This window comes from Triturus cristatus, chromosome 11 (genome assembly GCF_964204655.1).
Source record: "Triturus cristatus chromosome 11, aTriCri1.1, whole genome shotgun sequence".
NCBI classification, from domain to species: Eukaryota; Metazoa; Chordata; class Amphibia; order Caudata; family Salamandridae; genus Triturus; species Triturus cristatus.
In genome coordinates, this window is record NC_140594.1 from 493,817,040 (window position 1) to 493,836,075 (window position 19,036).

General features: G+C 41.1%; 1 protein-coding gene across 1 annotated transcript in view; it reads right to left on the reverse strand.

Annotated features, from left to right (window-relative positions):
* LOXL2 (lysyl oxidase like 2) overlaps positions 1-19,036 on the reverse strand; it is a 377,239-nt gene that overhangs the window by 175,588 nt on the left and 182,615 nt on the right. The window lies entirely within an intron of this gene.

The following is a 19,036-nucleotide window of genomic DNA, read 5'->3' on the forward strand; positions in this document are numbered from 1 at the left end:
AAAGACGCTAAAAGATTCATCTCTACTACATTTTTCTAAGATTCGGGTGTGTCACTGCTTGATAAGTGGCGTTCCCCTGTCAGTAATGAGCACATTGATTGCTAGGTTTAAAATAGAAAAAAGTACCATCACATAGAAAAAAGTACAGGTAACTTTGGCTTTGAATGAGGATATAAAAGAGAGAGTTTAACTAGCAGCTAACTTGATTTTAAAAGAAAACATTTACTACATTGTAAAAAAGCATTCAAACAGCTGCTGCAAGTCAATGTTAGCCTTTTTTTCTTTTTTTTTGTTTAAGAAATTTTTATTGAGTTTTTAGAAGAAGTAAAACACAAAAACTACCAAAAGAATACAATCAAATAAGAAATCAAAATCGTACTTACAAATTATAGAAAACCAGTTAATAAGAAGCAATATACAAAAACCCATAGAATGATCAAACAATAGCGGAAAAGAAGAAAAGAAATAGAACTAAAGAGAGAAAAGGAAGAAAAGTAAAAGGAGGGAAAAGATCAAAGCAATAAAGAACATAAATCATAGAATATGAATCAAAGAATAGCAAATGTCCTAAGACCATATAAGATATCAGAGAAAAGAACCAAATTAGGGAAGAGGAGCATGTGAAGAGAGATAAGATGTAAAAGGTAGCCAGAGAAGATCAGATTTAATTTTTGGGGAAATGACAGAAGAAGAGACACTGGCAATCCGATGTTCATCGCAAATAAAATTCCACCACATTAACCCCTTCAGTGCCCGCCCCTTTCCCCGCCCTGTGCCGGCCGTTGCATTAGCGGGCGGGGTCTATGACGAGCTGGACTCGTCATGGGCACAGCGCAACCGCGGCCCATGACGAGTCCAGCTCGTCATGGGCACTGAAGGGGTTAATGAAGATATTTTCGAATTGTCTTTCCAAGAAGATAAAATGACTTTAAATGCTAATGCAATAAAAAGATCAAACAATAAAGAAACAGACGTGGAATCATCCAAATCAGGTGATGAAGAACCTAAAAAAACATTATGAAATGACAAACTTAGATTACAATCAAAAATGATCATACATTTTGACCAAACTGATTTCCAAAAAGTCAGCACATTAGAACAATCATAAAGGAGATGTCTCAAAGTGCCGGTATGTTTAGAACAAGACCAGCATAGTGGAGACGCGGACGGGGAGAACTTGGATATACAAACAGGAGTAATAACAGCTCTATTATAAATAAAATACAAGGATTGAGTTATACGAGCAGCCGCTGAGACTTTAAATAACTTGGACCATAATCTATCCCAGACATCTATAGTAAATGAAAGAGATAAATCTACTTCCCAAGCCAGCTCAGTAGGGGATTTAGATCTCTCGGTTGTATGTGACAACAATAGTTTATAGACAAGAGCGGCTTTAGGTTTATGCAAAGGAAATAGACTGTATAATGGTGTTGGGGGAGTAAGGGATGGTGCGGGTGCAGGAGAGTCAAAAGAAGCTAACTGTGCTTGTATAGCAGCTGAAACTAAAAGATACTCGGTAAGAGAAGTGTCAGGTAGTTGGAATCGTATTTGCAAATCCAGGAAGGGAATAACAGAGTGTTGAAAAATTAATTGATGAACAAAAATAATGCCCTTCTCCTTCCAGTGTTTGTAATAAAAAGATTTACCCTTGTATCTAAGAAATTTATTATACCAGATAGTAGAAGATAGAAAGCATTGAAAAGGAGTTAAACCCTTAGTAAATGTATTGTATAATACATTTTGGGAATATTCTATAATAGGGTTAGTAGAGATGAAAGAACAGTTAGACATGTAAAGCACATTCTGAAAAGAAAAATCCTTTAAAGAGGACCGCTCAAAAACAATCCATCATGGTACAGGAGTATCAGCAAAATCAAAGGATAGAGCAAAGGACTGTTTAATTATAAAAGCTGAGTGATAAGCCTTAAAATCAGGAAAACGTACTCCACTTTCAGACTTAGGGCGTTTAAGTTTTATAAGGGAAATACGTGGATGTTTCTTATTCCATAAACATTTTACACAAATGGAATTAATTTGTGACAAATATGAAATGGGAATGCGAATAGGCAACATAGACAATATATAAAGGACATGGGGTACAATCATCATTTTTATAGTGTCTAACCTACCCCACCAAGAAAGGTATAGTGGGGACCAGGTAAGAAGCAAAGATTGTATTTTAGTGAATAATGCAGCAAATGTAAATTTAATTGTGGCAGGTAGGGACGCGGAGAACCAAACTCCAAGGTATTTAATTTTCATGGGGCACCATGTAAAATTAGTATCATTAAACATATATTGATAACATAACGAATTCAGGGGTAAAACTTCTGTCTTAGAGAGATTCAACTTATAACCAGAAATGCTGGAGTATAACCGAACCGCATCCATGAAGGGGGGAAGGGATGTAATTGGATTAGCCATATATACCAATATATCATCAGCATATGCGGATAATTTAATTTCTAATGAGTTATATGTAAAGCCAGATATAGGAGCATTGACCCGAATACGCTCAAGGAAGGGTTCGAGACACAGGACAAATAACAAAGGGGAGAGAGGACATCCCTGGCGTGTACCACGAGACAAAGAAAAAGATTTAGAAAAGTGATTATTTACAAAAATACTGGCCCAGGGACAGGAGTACAATAATTTAATATATGAAATGAAGGATGGACCAAAACCAAACCATTGGAGGGTTCTAAACATAAATTGCCAATTAATACGGTCAAACGCCTTTTCGGCATCTAGAGACAGTGCTGCAAGAGGAGATTTAATTTTTTTTGCATGAGATATAATATTAGAAAACATTCGAGCATTATCTGATGCTAATCTACCCTTAATAAAACCAACTTGATCAGTCTTAACCAATAATGGAAGAAGACTCTCAAGACGACTAGGAAGAATCTTTGCAAATATCTTACAGTCATAGTTAATTAATGAAATAGGGCGATAATATTTGCACAGGGAATGATCTTTGTCAGGTTTGGGAATGATGATTATTAGAGCATCCATAACGGAGCCAGAGGCGTTCGCATCATTAATAAAGGAATTAAACAGTGTCAGCAGCTTAGGGACAAAAAGCGAGGTAAAGGTAGAGTAAAACTCGACCGAAAAGCCATCTGGTCCAGGGGCCTTAGATTTTTTAAAGGATTTAATGGCATCAATAATCTCTTGGGCAACGTTAGACTTTTAGCAAGGAGCATGCAGTTGAAAAATGTGTGGGCATGGGGAACCCCTAAAAGTGTATGCCCCAAAACAACACCTTAACAGCTCACCCACGGGTGGGTGAATCAGAATTGGTGGTAAACCTCAATTTCATGAGGCAATGTGGTCCGAGATATCGCACCATAAAATATATTTAAAAAATATGATGAATTAAGTAAGAATAGGCAAAAGCACGAACGAACAAGCAATAGTGAGTTTAAAATTGCTGCAAAACAAGCAAAAGTACTCTAAAAATACAACGGAGTTTAGTGAGCTCTCACGTGGTTACTTGCTACCTTTTTACTCCTCACCAATATTTCAGGGTTATACAAGGGTGAGGTTAAAACAAGCAACGAAAACCAATTTATGCGGTTGAAGCTTTTATCGATCCCTCTGGCATCCCTGATGTAGGTCAATCAGAGATAAAGAATTGGAACCGTAATTGCTACAGAGGTTGTGGTTACCGGTATGAGGCTCTAGTTGTCTGCTCAGTAGAGCCCTTTTATGTCATTGTTGTCTAAGATTAGGATCACGTACAGTCAAAAGTGCAGTTTATGAATACAGACTGTCAACTAATTTGCAGACGAACTAACATTTTTTATCTGGCAGTGGAAAGCTGAATGAAAATGAAAGCTATTTGCATTTTGTTAACTGCCTGGAGAGATGATCTAAAAGATGTAGGCATCATTGTACTATGCAAGTTCTCTTGAACAAGGGCTGCTATTGTAGGTTTTGCTATTATACCCTTGCTAGGAATTATAACCTATGCAATAAATAAGAACTGCGTATGAGAATGCGGTTACTATTTAAAGTAAGCAGTAATCTTAGAAGGGTTCAGACAAGAATAACCCTTGGGAATGGTGAAGGCCTTAGGTTAAAGCTATGCATAGTTACACACACTTATTCACCCTTTTGAGGTCTAATTTTGTAACCCAAAGACTAATATTAAATGTATCTGCACCTTATTTTTAGCTGGACTGGAATTATGCATAATCATACATAAAGAGTCTTGATAGTTAATCAGATCAACCCATTATTTGGTCATTAATTCATGATATAGGAGTAATTAGGTCTATATGCCTATTATTATTGTATGTACACTTTATTTCCTAGACCCAAAGATAAATATTATTGCATCTGCACTTTATTTTTAGCTGGTACTCCATAATTAACTTAATCAATAAATTATTTGGTTATGAATCACGATGTAGGGAGTCAATGTGTCTTTTATTATTGAATGTGCATTTTATCCTTTCTTTAAACAAGGTCTTAATTTTTTACTCTTTCACGTGGATGTATTATCCAATTAATTATTTGTGGTTTTGTGTGTAATGATTTTAATTAATCGAACAAATAAACAAATAAACCCAAACAAGTAAGGACAGACTCGATAATTGAGTTCTAGGGCATGAATAGAGATTTGAAAGGTGCATTACAAAAATTCCAAAGGTGTGGTACATGTATTGTAATTCCAAATTCATTAAGCTATTGACATGAAGGCTTTAGGAAATAGAGTAATACAGAATAAAGTGCAAAATTAGAAAAATGTAAGTCCCAAATGAGTAGCAAAATCAATAAGAAATTCGTCATCATCTGTAGTAGCATCAGAACATCTTGAGGAAAGCTCTCTGGCTCACCCCCAAAATCTGGGGTTTATATACATATGAAAGCATTATTTCTGCAAAATCATCATGATGTGAGCAAAAGAATTACAATTTTAGGAAATCAGATTACGGTTATATTTAACATCATATTGGCTTACCATCTAACCACTATCCCACTACATAAATATTGATTCTGCTCACTCTATGCTAATGTCATCCAGTTAAGATTGTCCATTCTGGCAAACAAAGACCCTGCTAGGTGGTTCTCGATCAGGAAAATGCCCTTGTGTTCCAACAAATACCAGAGGCACAGAGCCTCCTGCCCCAGGACCTCACTCCATCCTGCTTGTTGCAGTCCCTCATAGTGATGCTGTTGTCTGTGAGAACTTGCACCAGCCTGCATTTGATGGATGGCGGTAAGGCATTCAGAGCCAGATGAAATGCATGCAACTCTATCAGAATGATGGATAGCCCACCCTCTGTTAGAGACCAGAGTTTCCTGATCTTCACCATCCCCAGATGACCTCTACAGTCTAGCAGGGAAGTATCTGTCGCCACCGACAGCTCTGGGTAGGGAAGGCAGAGGGGCCCTGCCACTGGACCAATTGCATTTGAGCAGTCAATACTGCAAATCTCAAGCCATCTCCTTTGAGACCTTGATGGCATACTTCAGAGTGTCTTAATGCTGGGCCCCTTGAAACTTCAAAGTCCTTTGCAGAATACCCATGTCCCATCCGGCATAGCTGACGAGGGAGATTGAGGAGACTAAGAGGCAAAGAAGCCTCATGGCTACTTTCAGCATGGTCCAGGACCAAGACTAAAACATCAGGACCTCGTAGGTCCTGGACTCACTGCAGAGGAGGGAAAGCCCTAAACTCGGCTGTGTCCAGAATTACACCACCTAATGGAAGCCTCTGCGGAGTCACGTGGGACTTAGGCATTTTGAAAGCAAATCCCAAGAATGTCAAGAGGTTTGCCATTGTCCGAAGGTGGTCCGCAACTGACTGTTTTGTCAATGTATGGAAATACCGGTATCATTGGTCTCCAAAGATGGGCAGTGACCTTTGTCATCAATTTTGTGAACACCTGAGGGTTGCTGGTGAAGCTGAGGAGGAGCAGAGCAAATTGAAAATACTCCTGGCCTACCTTGAAACTCAGAAAACATCTGTTGGACTGCAGGACGGGCATATGCAGGTCCAAGAACATCATCCAGTTGCCCGTGTCCAGAGCAGACAGGATCTGGGCCAGTTTGAGCATTTTGAATTTGTCCATCCACAGGAAGGCATTCAGAGGCCTGAGGTCAACAATATGCCTGAGGCATCCATCCTTCTTCAGAATGATTAAATAGCAAGTATAACAGCCCTCTCTTCTTTCGGAGTCTGACACTCTTTCAATAGCTCCCTTTTAGAGCAAACTCCTGTAGCACAATGGACAGGCGCTTTTTCTGCAATCTGCTCTGCTGTAGCAGGAATAGTGGGTGGGGAAGAAAGAAATTGCAGGGCATAGCCATTTTGAATGATCTGTAATGACCAACCATGGAGGATGTTGAGCCCTGACACCGCCCCCCAACTAGTTGAGCATGCAACACTAAGGGATAACTAAACTTGCTTGGTGACTAATACCCCTGCTAGCCCACACAGTGCCTGCCAGATGCACATCCAAAACCTGGGAAGGACTGGGGTTCTACTGCACTGGTTGGGAAGGTTGTCTTTGTCTATACACCAGCCCTCTGGAATAGCTGTTAAACTTTCTGACTTGATGCAGGAACTGTTAGGCAGCCACCAACAGCGCCATGGAGTGTGCCTTAGCTCTGCTGTCCTTAGAGTGCCCCAATTCAGAATCTACCTTCTCACCAAAAAGGCGCGCCTCATCTAAGGCATATCCATGAGGGACATCTGTACAATTCCAGAAAATCCTGTGGAATGTATCCATGCATGACAATGAAGAGCAATACTACTACTGACTGCCATTCCTAGGCATTCTTTAGCATCTAGACATGCAAGGATTACATATTTGGGCAGGTCTTGTCCCTCCTCAATCTTAAGGGGCTAAGAAGGCATGTTCTGGGACTGCTGTTAAGATCTTGTAGCCTTGTCCCAAAAGGTATGTGTATAATGGGCAAGCAAATAAACAACATTTATGGAGTGCAGTGGTAGTCTGTCTGAAGAAAAAATGCACTTGCCAAAAGCATCAATCCTCTTAGATTCCCTATTTGGAGGAGTAGTTGTAAATGATTGGGGCTCACCTTGCTGGTTCAGACCTGTACAATAAAACTGTGTGGAGTGATTTTGTGAGAAAATCCAGGTCAACAGGCAACGGTCTGTGAAAGCTTTCACCTTCCGATTCTCACGCTAGCATGAACCAGGTTTCGAAGAAGTCGTCTTCAAAGTATCAGTGAGGCTATTTTTAAAAATGAAGCAAGGTCTCAGATTCACTGGACAAGGCTACGAAATATCAATTAAAACATTTGTTTTAGTCTCTACTGAGGGTTGCTGCAATTCTAGTACCTACGCTGCCTTCTGAACCACCACTGCTAATGAGGCACCCTCCTCTGTTGGTGGCCCAATTGGTGAGTCAACCTCTGTCTCAGGTGAGGTGTCAGGCACACTAATTTTGGAAATCAATGTATAAGGCATCATCAGTATAGTTAGGGGGAGCAATCCACCTTCATCAGCAGCATCATCAACAACATCTTGGTGTGCCCTCTGCTCTGGTATGGGATCAGAGTCAGAACCAAGGAGATAATGGAGCCTTTACTAGTAGGAGCAACATGGCAGAGGCACGGGGTTAGAATCAGGTTGGATGACAGCCAGTTGCAATTTTGAGATTTCTTAACATGACTCTGGTCGGAATGAGCAAACATTACTCTGGAGTCTGGCATTGGTGTCAGCACCTGATCATCCTCTAGTGCCAGGGGAATGTGCATTGGTGTCAGGATAGTGGGGATAGCATGGATCTTGGGGCTGGAGTTGAAGTCTGTACTGGCATTAGAAAGGGCCTGCTAACGAGTCCCAGGGGGACATGCTGGGGATGGACTTGTCATTGGCAATCCAGCTGGAGGCCCCCACAATTCCATGGGGCCTGAAAGCACGCCAGAGGGTGCCAGAAGCACACTGAACATTTGCACCATGGCATCGTTGAAGGCCTCGATCTGTTGTCGGGTCGAGGACTGCCCAGGAAATTTGGGGCATGGTGGGACAAGCTGAGGATTCAGTTACGTGGGCAGAGATCTCAAAGAAGTATGACTGGCATCAGAACGTGTCACACCTTCTCCTGGAGTCAGACTGGCAGGGCGGGGTTGAGTACAACGTTTCTTTTATATACTTGTACTTCGACATACCAGGGGACTTTGAGCTCGAAGTTGACCTGTTGTGGGAATGACTTCCGGCCTGGAACCAAAGATTTGGACGTATCCAATGCATGGCGTCAATCAGGGCTAGGGTGAAGGAAGCCTCCGAGACAGCCATTCTCAAACCCTAGCCCATTCTGAGGCCTGGAAAGGTGATAAAAGGAGTAATTAATCCCAGTAGATGCTGAGAATCCTAGGGATTCACGTAACATATGTAAAATATCTTTCCCATCTTTCAATCCCACAGTATAGGGCCCATATACCTTCCATTTGCATTTCACATCAATTACCCACTACCCTCTGCTTCTAGTGCTTGGCAATAAGAGTAACCAAGTACACCTATGACAGAAACTGGGGTGCCTGCTTTCACAGTTCGAAGATGACTGGCCAGAGGCCCCAAAGGAATTCTGGTGGGACCATTCACCTTACCCTACCATCACTGTGATGCCTACAAATGCCCCATAATGGACTGGCCACCAGCTATATGTGGCGGTGATGCTGCCAAAGTTTAATATGCTCTTCATTTGGCATTGTTCTTAATCAACTCTTTTTTATTTTCCAAAATCTACCGCACACAATCCAAACAAATCTTCATGCTCCATTTTCAGCACACAATAGACTTTCACTATTAACACAAAGTCGGTTCTAGTGCCGCTGTCTGAATGTTCCTTTAAGCATAGGAAGGAGAATAGCTGAACTGCAAGATATCTGTGCTGATGCCCTGCACACTATCTAGCTTTCCCCATCCCTGTAACTTCTATAACTGTTGGTGGCGGTGCTCTTTAGCTTGTTTTTTGCTTAGTTTTAGGTTGTGAGTTGGCTGACAAACGTTTCCGAATAGAAGTCTGGATTAATAGTTGGAAAGAGACTCTGATAAACATGGCGGAAAGTCAAGAATTTTTGGCCGAAATGCCATTCTGAATTTCCATCTGAATATACAGATGTTTTAGTCAAAACGTCAGACACATCTTGAATTTTATCAACAAAGCAAAAGCAATTTCCCCCACTCCACCGCACTTTTCTTGGAATGAGCCTTTTCTGAGAATGTTTAAGACTAGCATATGTTTATGTCGTAATGCCGTTCAATCCACATTGTAATAATATTTCCATTGGAAGTCTGCTGGGAACCAGTGAAGAAAGCTGCTAAGATGCAAAATGCTGTCATCTAATTTTCGACCTTCCCACCTGCTAGCAGGTCCTAGTTTTTTTCTAAACTCCCTAATTCCTGTAAGTAAATCCGGTCGGGCAGAAACATATTTTTCGTGTCTGAACAACTTACACCTTAGATCTGCTCGCTAAACAGCATTGGTGACACAAATTAAGTGTTCTGTCTGCTGGTGGCAGGGTAGCCTCTGTGCTTGCCTCACCCCTCTGGAATGAAACTAACTAGCGTGAATAGTTTTCTTGTTTCTTAGATCATCATGCACACATTGTTCGAAGAGATAGCATGTCTGGCTGGAACAGGGATCTCTGTGTCTCATAAATTAATGTTGAAAATAGCAAGTAAGCATCAAAGAGATTTGAACACAGAACCGTTGCGCTATATACCGCAATAAATAGAACTAAACAAGATTTGCAAGCAGTGGCACAACAATGAAAAAATCTCAGATCTGTTTCCCTAACAAGTCTTTAACATATGCCAAGCAATTTTGATACATATATTTTATTCCAGATTGAATGACAGTGACCTGTATGTTTATGTTGTTGTTATCAACCAGTAATACATTCATTTTATGAATGAAAGTCCGGTCTGGATAAAGTTTGCCTGAGTGCAAAGAGTCCAAGTTGTACCCACTCTATAACGAACTGGGGAAGGACTATCCTTTTAGGAATGGGCATTAAAGCTATAGGATGCTGACATCTTTTCTAGGTGTATAGTGTTCCCTAGGTTAAGACAAAATTTGCAGGGGTAATAGAGACCAACACGAGTCACTCCATGTAGGTCATTGCTGTGACCTCATTAGGACTTAAGGGCATTAGTGTCAGACTTAGAATTCCGTTCAGGTCAGAGGTCAGTGTGCAAGTTCCTCTGGAACCAGAGGTCATCCATAAATCAAAGAAATTCAGCGAGGCAATCAAAATACAGAGCTCATGGGCTGTTTCAGTTCAGAATGTAACTGATTGCACAGAGCACATCTTTTAACTATTGAGTTTGTTTTATAATGGGAATTTATTTAAAATAAGCATTAGCAAAGCCAGGTTTGGTCTTGGCAAGTGTGCAATTTTAATTAAAAAATGTTTTTTAAACATGCAATTAGCTAAAACAATGTAGCAAGTGTATATATACAACATGAGCGGTCCAATAGCCCAGGCCCATCAGCTCTGAAAATGAACTGCAGTCCTTTTAAGGCAGATCTGAATAGTGTTCGTCAAATGTAATTACTCCTAATACAAAACAGGCAATAGAAGTAGTGGGCAGAGCAGGGCTGGACCCTTTATTCCTTCAGGCCATTACATGGTGATCTGGAGCCATTGGAAGCCGGTTTTTTAAGGCAGGGGTTCGCTCTGCTACTTTCTCCAGCTTTTCCTGGTGATTACAGCCGGCGGAGAGAGGTGAGCGAGAAGAAATAAAGCGAAAAGCAGAGAGAGAGGTGCAAAAAGGAGCAAAGAAGCGAGTCTTGTTGGAATATTTTTGCCAGGGCTGCTTTTGGTTCTCAGACTGGACCAGGAGTTGACCCACTCACCCATGTTCTATGCTGCAGTGGGATGCAAATACAATGTGAGTAACGCCTGAACAGACAAATGGAGGAAGGGGGCTGGCCAAAAGCCTCTGATTGAATGTATATATGTATGTATTTCGATCATGAACATTTTTGAAAGCATGAGATTGTTGAGATAGGTAAACCGAGTCCTAGAGCAGGAAATGCCTCATCAAAATCATATGAATCACTATGTCAGACACTGCAAAACACCAACCTATTCTAGGTGGCCCTTACAACAGATGCAAGGCGTAAAGCAACTATTACCTATCAGAGACTAACGCAGGCCTTCGTAAAATCTAATAACATTCTACATGCCCCTGCGAGTCTTGTTGTACACTCCAGGAAGCCATTGTCTGTAAGTACAGGTTGTATCACAACTGTCTTGATGACGTCGTATGTCACAATATCGTGTACAGAAATATCGTCTGACACAAACGTGTCCTATATATCACTTGCAATAATGTCATTACATTGGGTGTATTTTTGTAATATTAACTCGAATGTGGTCTTATTTTTGTAGATGATAAATAGGGCACAATCTTTATGCCAGACGATTTTCAGAAAATAATATTCTGTTACCACACGTCTTGATGACTAACAGGTAGTGATGCTTCCAAAGGTAGGTTGCTCATCAAAGCCAGCTTGGGTGTGCAGTGGCCTGGCAGTGTTTCCCAGGCCCAGAAACTAGCTTGGTTTTTGTCTAGTACATAAAGTTACACCAGCCAATAAAATGCTTACTTACAACTGGCAGAAACACACAATGCCACTGGACAGGAAACTAAACATCTTCTAGAATAATTTGGAGCACAAAGACTGGATATTCTTCATGATGTGTAGGTGTACAGCACATGGAATTCAGACATGGAAAATAAATGTGGTTGGAGAGCAGGAAATATTTTTTGTTCATATTTTCGTTTTTTATATATATGGTGGTACATGGTATAGGATCACACTATAAAAACACAGGTCACATTTCAGAGACTCCAGTAGATGTCTCCTGACTCAACCACAGGAATCTTAGGATATTAAGAGAGGACACCTCACTCACACGTTGTGTGGCATGCTTCATCCATCATGGGTGTCCTCTCATCGAGATAGGTAAATACCACCTTGATGGACACGACCAATTATGGAAGTTAAAATAAACTTTGCTGAATAATATTGCAGGGACCAAATATTTAAAAATATATCTTAATGATGTAGCTAAAAGATGTTTCTTTTATTTGCAGGTATTCTGAATATGATTAAAAATGCATAGGATATTCTTAAAAGGATTCTGCGTCCAATGATTTTCTCGAATCCTTATTCACAATACCCAGCACGGCTCGGCCACGGCTTTACTTATGCCAGATCCTGGCAAACTTAATGGCTAAACATGTAAGGGTACATTACAAATATGAAACCCCCACCTGCTGTCAATGAGACAATTCAATACACAAAGCAGCACATTAATCCTGTGTTATACCCCTTGATACGTTTTTTGGGCTCTCAATGAACTGATTCTAGCATAACCTGTGATTTTTTCAAAGGTTTAGCGTGCTCCAGGCTCTAATCATTGACTATAAATATGTATTATGTCTTCATTTTTTCATTTTTCATTTGAATGTTGGTACTGTATATTGCTTTATTTCTTCTCAGGGAAATGAGAAAGACTTTGTGATGTATATTTTAGTCTTTACATCATAAATGAGGCATGTTTTTGTGTAAATAAGTAATGGAGACAAGTAAAATAATGAAATATGTAGAGTTATACTACTACACACAGGATTAGTGTGCTGCTTTGTGTATTGAATTGTCTCATTGATAGCATGTGGAGGGGGGGTTCCTATTTGTAATGTAGGTTTATCTGATCCAACTCCCACCCAGCTTCAAAGGATCAAACCCTGTATCTTCATCGACTAAAGATATAAGGGGGCAATAGACACGAGGAAGCACTATCCTATTGAAAAGAAAGACATTTGGTAAAGACTAAGGTGCTAAAGGATGACTACGCTTTGCAATGTAGAAGGCCTGCTTAACCTTTCAGGAGTCCAAGTATGAAATTCAAGGCCTTCACAAGTCCTACAAGTGGTGCACTAAAGATGAAGGTCAGGTAGAGATTATCTTGGAAATATGCTATGCATTTAACTTCTTGTTTTTTAAAACCAACCAAGAGCTTCCATTCTTTTGTACGCAGTAGTAGGGGCTACTGGCAACAAGGATACCATCTATCATTTTGATGATGTACACCGACATGTGACCTTACAAGTTAACCGTCCACCTCTCACTACAGTAGATCCGAAGAGGTAGATTTATCACTGGTTCTTAACAACATGTGGCTGAGAAGAAGATAATGGTGCCACAAGAATTATCAAATGTGTTTTTTGAATTTCAGCAGGACTGAAAAAAGTTTAAAAAAAATACTGAAGGAGATCTACAGGAAACTTTATAACTGATCAGATGCTGAGGTGTAAAAGTAACTAGTAGTACTTATACCAACTCTTCTGATTCAACCACAACTATTTTAACACAGCTGCCACCATTAAGGTATGGCGTGTATTTCTGTGCACTTTGATGTAAGTGAGCTATTTTGGTGTAATCCAGTGTGGGAAGTTATTTTTGAAAGTTTTTCTGATGTGTGTGGTCTGGTTTGGTTTCCAAAATGTTTCTCTGGGCTTTTTTTATTTATGGAGAGTATTGAGAGCTCTCCTTTACTACTGAAATTTGCTGCGGAATGTGGCTTCAGTGAAGCGTCTCCTAAAGATATGTTAGACCTCTTTCAGCTTGTCACGGTTATGCTATAGTACCCTATTTAGTTATAGCATGTTTTGTGGTTTGTTTTTAAATGGCTTTTTTTTCTGTAGGAAAGATATTTTGGTCCTGGTTGTCTTTTGGTACACCAGAGGCTCTTTTGATCCAAGGTTGTCAAGGCACTCTAGTTCTGTTTCTCATGAAGGCATAGTGCTGACGTCTTTCCCTTCCAAGCAGTTGTACTTTTGTAACTGACCGTATCCCAGAATCCTTATTAAGCACTTTAAGGTTTTTTATCGGCTGCACTAACAAGAAAAGGATCTCATGAAAGCGAAATTCGTAGGGCCATGTTGATGAATACACCATGCTTCACGTACATATCCCTATTAGGAGTCCCCTCTGGGGGAGCTGGAGCAGATTCCTCGAGGTTCAACCGGTTTCCGAAACAGCAGCACCACTTACGGAGTGCGCTAAAAGCAGGCATGCTCAGAAATAATGCAAAATATGCAATATTATAAAAAAAATGGCACTTAATCGTTGCGCCGTTCAAAGTTACACAGCTCTGGAGAAATCTCTCCACATTACCTGCCTATATGTGTTGCAACGCATATATATTCACAAAGACAAATCCAAAATATGACTAGTCATCACAAATCAAACTCAAATAGCCAGATCAGGCTTCAAAACTCGGAGCAAGTACCGTACACCGGTTCTTACCAATCAAGAGTCCAGATTCCAACTGCCAAGCTCCACAATCGCCCAAACGGCTTTCACGGCAAAACCGACAGAAGAGGTCTCAGTCGAGGACCGGCGCCACCCAGACGGTCAGCTCGGAAGGGAAGGAATAAAAACCTTGGGATGCCAGGGCTAAGACGCCGCTGGCAGTGATCACGTCCCCGGCCCAATTCCTCACCTTCGTCGCGACCAATCCTTCGAGCATCCGAGTCGCCGATGAGCCCCACGTGACGGGCGCCAATTGATGAATACAGGCCCCAGCTAGGCCCACAGGACACAAGGGTTCGCTCTCCTGTAGTGGAATCTATAAGGAAGTTGGCACGGAAACTGCAAAGTACAAAGACAGCATTTATTAACCCTTAAGGGTGGTCCTACAATCCACACAACACTCTTCAGTATTGCATAGAGTAGCACAAAGAACATTCGTACATGGTCCCCTTTTATACACAGTAGAGGGGCTCATAAGTGGGTGGATACAACATGAAGACGAAGAACATTACCATTTATGGTCATTTTCGATACTGAATCAATATGTGGGCGGAGCTAACGCACTCCTTGAGCCCGCGAAAACATGGTCAAGCAAGGCTAACTGATAACAGATGTGGTCAAGTCTGGGCATGCGCCAGATGGACAAAGGAGCTATTTATAGACTGTTACTAGGCAGATTACGAGAGCAACTAACACAGAGGTTGGACTCTTCTCGTGAGGAACACGTGGAGGCATGACAATACAAAATGGAGTCCAAGCTTCGGTCAACATAACAGAGAAAACACGATCTATAATAAAGGAATTAATGTCTTTAGTAAATGCTTAATCACATCGTTGTTTCAATTTACAACAATGTCACAAGGATGAAAACAAATTTGAGGTCAGTAAACACTATCATGTTCATGAATGAACTACTTATGTTTATATGCTTGTATAGTGCTCGAATGCCGAAGCGTCTTGGCGCTGGGGTGTAAGGGCAGAAAAATACGATTGTAAAGGGAGGCCTATGCGGCTGTGAAAAGCCGGGTTTTCAAACTCTTCCTGAAGAGCTGGAGATTGGGTTGAAGCTCATAGACAGAGGCAGTTTGTTCCAAAGCTGGGCCGCACAGTGTGTTATTGCTTGCCCCCCCAATCTTGCCCGTCTTATCTTGGTAGTTTCAATGAGACCTTGACTGGCTGATCTAAGACCGCGTGAAGGAACATATGGTATGAAAAGTTTTTGAAGGTCATCGGCACTGCCCCATAGATTGCCTTATGCACAAGAGTTAAAGATTTGAATTCTATACGCTGTTCCCATGATCAGACGTAAAGTAGAGAAATCAAAATGAAGGCAGTTTCTCACACGAAGTGGTTTAAGCTGCTAAATGAACCCACTTGAGTTACCATTGATCAACACAATGGTGTGATGAAAGCATAATAACAAGGAGCTGTGGGCAGTCTAGTTGCGCCTCTGATCGAGCTGGTGTGGGGATGCAAGGGGTACTGGGAGCGCATTAGCTTGATTTGCTTAAGTATGTGTGTAACAATAGTCCAAGAGAAAGAAAAAAAAAAAAAAAAGAAAACGGACTACCTCTGCGAGGCCTGAAAATAAGAGCCCGATAGAGACCCATTTCGAGGCCCCCTAAAAATAACTGCCAGTGCTCAGACCCGGCCCACTTAAAGCCCTGCCGATGGGGATCGTATTACAGGGGACGGGATATCCACCACGTTTATGACAGAGTATTCCCTCCGCCAAGATCTAAATCAGCCCGATAGTGTCTAAAGTGGAGATGGTGGGTCGCCATTACCATAGGATGCTGTCCGTCATTCCTAGGCTTTGCCTACCTCATTAGACAGATGACTTATGTCCCTCCCCTGCATGACTTTCAACAGTTTGCACAGGCTAATCTGCTTCCAGTTACCACTTGACAGCAGTTTACGGGATCATTGTTTAAAATTACATTTAAAGTGAATAAACAAGGATTTTTTGCTACATTTGTTTAAACATGCTTCTTGCTTTCCCCCCTTAATGAGCTTCTGTTCTATCTCCAAGATCCCTTACTTGGCAGCTGCTTAAGTTATGAGTCACGTATGGAATCATTGGACATTTCCACCCGCAGTACGTGAGGACAAGCTCGTCGAAATGTATATTTATATGTCCACAGGAATTCCCGCTCCCAGGAGTCGGACTTGCTTAAATATGTTTCGAGGCAAGCAATAAAAAAGAAGTCTGCAGAGGGAAGCCATTTTCCCTATTGGTATGAGGTAACGCCTGTGGGCTAACCCTTTACATCAGGGCTCTGGAATTCTTCCATCCATTTAGCACACGTAAGCAGGAATATGATCTCGTCAGAGTGAGTTCAGTGTGAATATAGGTTCTTTCATTGGTAACCGCAAACCATTTGTTATGCACTTTTTGAAATTAAACCCATTTAAAATCACGTCTGGCTATGGGGTCTTCAGAGTCGCCGGATGAGGACTGAAAGCCACACTAATATATATGTTTGACGATGCTTATGGTTAGTTCATCGCCACTCGAGTTAAATAAACAATTTTGTATATTGTATCCAGAGGTGCCGGTCACTGGAACAACAGTTGAGCACAAAAAAAGATGTAGCACAATTCCGATGTTGGTGCACATTTTGTCAGTCTATTAAAACAACAACTTCAACTCCTCGAATTAAAAAAATGCTTAAATATAACACGTCACGTCAATGTGGTCTATTGGATAGTTTGATGAGTGGAAACAAGAAACTGTATTTTTACCACCACAGAAGCATAACTGTATGATCTTAGGCAAACCACTTTATATTCGTGCACCTCTGTGACATCTCAAGTGAAACTCAAATGCCCTGTATAGGCTTGTTATCTTTGATGTGAACATTCACTGTTGTAAAGCGCTCTGACACCTTCGGGTCTAGCTAGCGCTATAAAAAACTCTCAAATAAATAAATGTGCCACTTATGTTCACTTATGTGTACAAATTAGTAGCAGAATAATCACCAGTACGGAGTGCACTGTAGAAGTCATTTAACTCATTCAGTTAACATCCTTAAATCAAGAAATATAATTTACTCTATAGAAGGAAAGGTGGTCTACGGACAGCGAGTTGGTTCAAACCGTAGCGGCACATGCAGGAAGGAGCGGGAGAAACTCGAAGCAGGCCACACCTTCTCCTTGAAATCCTTAGAGCGAAAAAGTTTAAAACTCCAAACATTTTCCTGTAAAAACCCAAGACTCTACAACCATTTGCTTTGGCTCAAACCATCTTTGGCTCAAAATATATCTTTCTCTTTCATAAAAACGTAAACATTTTAATGTTCCGGAATATTCAGGCAGTGCATGAGCCGGGGACCTCCAATATATAAATATATATTTCTAGAGCGCGCTCTCCCTTCAGAGATGCTATGAGAGTATAACTTTTCATTATAATTATAAGAATCTGTTCAGTAAATGGAAAGAACATAAAAAACAGCTGTGGTTGATATCGGGGCTGTAAGTACTGCCTTGATCTTGTGCAAGTGTCGTGCTGCAGTGGACAGCCAGCATGTCTGCAATCTGCTGAAATGAATGCCTCCGGCACATGTATCAAGCCCGAGTCTGTACTTTTGGACACGTGTAGCTCACCTAGCATGTAATGGCTGAAAGCTGCTGTTCTACGCATGCGCTGCTCATACCCATTACTCACTGGCAATAGATTTGCATAGTGCATTCTTGTGCTGTCAAAGCATGGAAAAGGCCGTTTCATCGCGCTGTTCTTGGGCTCGTGTGATGTGTTCCATTCTGCTTTAAAGAGGAACATTTTCTGTATTGAGTTAAGTGTAAAATTCAATAAGAACCTTGAACACTCACATTCCAAAACCAGCAGAAGTGTGTTTACCGTGCTACGGGTCTTCTATCATTGCTATTCCACCGATTCCTTTCCCCAAGCTGTTGTGAGTGATAAATATATATTTTAGTCTGGTAGTATCTACCTTTCCTTCTTTGTTTCATAGATACCCAAGTCCTTTTTAAAGAACCCCGTACAAAAGTAGCCTCTGGTGGAGAGGGCAGAGTGACTGTATACATTGAAGGCTTAAGTTAAGGGTGTCTATTATAGGCCCAGGAGGGACGGATTCATGTCAGATTTTCAGGATATTCACTTGACATAAATTTATAATTAACCCTAGCAAAAATCTTTGAGATACTCACAAGTTATCCTGAAAATGTTTTGGGTAGCTCAGAAATTTAGGCACATTTGCACTACGATTGGCCAAAATCTCTGAGTATGGTGGCTGAAATTTATTCAGGTGGGATTATGCCTATGTTGTTAATTAATTTCCAACTTTTATGGAATTCTTAAAGAATTCAGGGGCATATAAGGGAATGTGATGGCATGCAAATGGTGTTTTTTGTGCCCTGTGGCATGTGACATTACAAAAGGGGCAGACTCTTGCACACATTGTGTGCCCATGCCATATTAAGGGGGCATTGCCTCATTTCAACTGATGTGGTATGATGCAAATGAGGGAACACCTTTGCTCCTGCACCCTTGCCATATTACAGAGATATTGCTGAGAGAAAAGAGACTAATAGAAGGCACACAGAAAGAGGTGCATGTAGTGTGTGTCCTGCGGGCTCTGCTTGGCAGATTGGAATGAATGGAGTCAGAAGGTCCCCACATACATCCCCCACAAACTGATACAAACACACATTGCACCTGCCTGTGGGAAGCTCCGTCCCCTCTTTCATCTCAGGCC